The following is a 2470-nucleotide window of genomic DNA, read 5'->3' as shown; positions in this document are numbered from 1 at the left end:
TTAATTCTGTGAAGACTGAGAGAGGTGAGGAAGTTGCAGAAGAAAAATGTGAAACTTGCAGAGACTGGATCATGAGGCTTAAGGAAAGAAGCCATCTCCTTAACATAAAAGTGCAAGGTAAAGCAGCAAGTGCACCAGAAGATCTAGCTAAGGCCATTGATGAAAGTGGCCACACTAAATAATAGATATTCAGCAGTGCGCCAGCTCTAGGCACCAGCGATCACCCTCCCCGCACCAGGGAAGCCCCGCCCACCTGAAGCCAAGATGTCTAGCAAGCGGGCCAAGGCCAAGACCACCAAGAAGGGGCCACAGCGGGCCACGTCCGATGTCTTCGCAAGGTTTGACCAGTCCCAGATTCGGGAGTTCAAAGAAGCCTTCAGCGAGATCGACCACAACCATGATGGCTTCACCGACAAGGAGGACCTGCACAACATGCTTGCCTCGCTGGGGAAGAACCCCACGGACGAATTACCAGGAGGGCATGATGGGTGGAGCCCTAGGGTTCGTCAACTTCACCATGTTCCCCCCCATGTTTGGGGAGAAGCTGAACAGCACTGGCCCAGAGGATGTGATCCGCAATGCCTTCGCCTGCTTTGACGAGGAGGCCTCAGGGTTTACCCACGAGGACCAGCTCCGGGAGCTGCTCACCACCATGGGCGACTGCTTCACGGACGAGGAGGCGGAAGAGAGGGACCGCGAGGCTCCCATCGGCAAGAAAGGCACCTGCAACTATGTGGAGTTCACACGCTCCTCAAATATGGCATCAAGGACAAGGATGACTAGGCTGCCCAGCCCTCCCAACGCCAGGCCCTGTCCCAGTCGCTCCCTCCCCCGCACACTCCCAGCTCCATGCCACGACCCTGCAGGACCCTCTTGGGGGACCCGCCCCTGAGGGACCAGGGTCTTGGCTCCCAGGGAAGGGAACAGACCAAGAGAGGCCCCAGGCAAGGGACACACGCCGACTCGAGGCAGGTATGCCACCGTGACCCTTCCAAGACCAAATTCTGGGGAGATGGGCCAGGGCGGCACCCAGGGGCACCAAGCGAAGGCCCCTCAGGGAAGCCCAGACCTCAGCAGTGGCCTGACCATTCCTGGCTGCCCTGGGAGAAAGGGCCCCAGGTCCTGGGATTGGCACCACTGCACGCGCAGCCCCGCATAAGCCCAAGCTCACCAGGGTCCCCTCCCCTCCATCCCATCCAACCACCAGAGCACACTCACCTGCGCTCAAAAAGACACAGGCAGAGTGGACATTTGTCCCAGGGGAGACAGAACCCCCAATAGAAGGCTGAGCACTGAATAAGTAAATAAAAAGAATTTCAGTGTAGATGAAACAAGTTACTATTGGAAGAAGATGCCATCTAGAACTTTCATCGCTAGAGAGACGTCAATGCCTGGCTTCAAAGCTTCAAAGGACAGTTTGTCGTATTAGGGACTGATACATCTGGTGACTTTAAGTAAAAGCCAATGCTCGTTGCCATTCCAGAAATCCCAGGGTCTTTAAGAGTTATGCTGGATCTACTCTGCCTGTGCTCCAGAAATGGAATGAAGTCAGACTGGATGCTCAAGGGCTCTAATAAAGATGTATAGGGAGATTGATGCTGTTATCTTTTCTCTCTTTCTCTCTCTCTTATTTTAACATTTTAAAGTGTTTTATTTGGAAGTAATTTCCAATTTACAGAAAGTTTTCTAGAATAATCCAAATAATATTTGCATACCCTTTATGTGGATTAACCCTTTAAAGCATTTTTTGCTAGTGCACACGCTTCCTTTCTCCCTCCCTCTCTGTCTCTCTCTCGCTCTCCCCCCTCCTCCTCCCTCTCCCTCTCCTTCTACCTCTCTCTTTCTCTCCTTCTCTTCCTTTCCCACTCCAAGTCGGTGCACACACATCTGGGTAATTTTGTTGTTTCTCTTTTTAAAAATTGTTGGAATTATGGGTACATGTGAGAATTTGCTCCAGAGGTACTGGATTTTGCATGAAGAGGAGGTTTGGGTTTCTGAGGTGCTCCCCCCAGGGGTGATCATAATAACCAATGGATGGTTTGGCTTCCATTATTCCCCCTACCTCTTTCCCCTCTTTAGCATTTCCCATTGTCTATTGACCTCATCTTTGTGCCTGTGTGTGCCCAGGGTTTAGTACCCATTTATGCGTTACAACATGCATTTCAGTTTCTTGTTTCTGTGATGGTTCACTTAGAATAGCCTCTAGCTGCATCCATGTTCCATTGGGTATAATCCTGGAAGTGGAATTGATTGGCTGAATGGTAGCTCTAGTTTTAGTTCTTTGAGTCATCTCCAAACTGTGTTCCACAGTGGTGGAACTGGCTTACATTCTAGTGTACAAGTGTTCCCTTTTCTCCGTAGCCTTGCCAGTATCTGTTGTTGCTGCTGACTTTGTGATCATAGTCATCCTGACCAATATGAAATGGTATGTCATGGAAGTTTTGATTTGCATCGCTCTGATGATTAGTGA

The 2470-nt window shown here is 50.5% G+C and overlaps 1 pseudogene; it reads left to right on the top strand.

Moving 5' to 3' along the window:
• Positions 1-264: 264 nt before the first annotated feature.
• On the top strand, positions 265-783 carry LOC103253220 (annotated as a pseudogene).
• The last annotated feature ends 1687 nt before the right edge of the window (positions 784-2470 follow it).

This window comes from Carlito syrichta, unplaced genomic scaffold (genome assembly GCF_000164805.1).
Source record: "Carlito syrichta isolate Samal-C Ts95f unplaced genomic scaffold, Tarsius_syrichta-2.0.1 Scaffold212013, whole genome shotgun sequence".
Classification (NCBI taxonomy): Eukaryota; Metazoa; Chordata; class Mammalia; order Primates; family Tarsiidae; genus Carlito; species Carlito syrichta.
The sequence above is the reverse complement of the archived record's forward strand: the minus strand, read 5'-3'. Positions and strand labels throughout refer to the sequence as shown.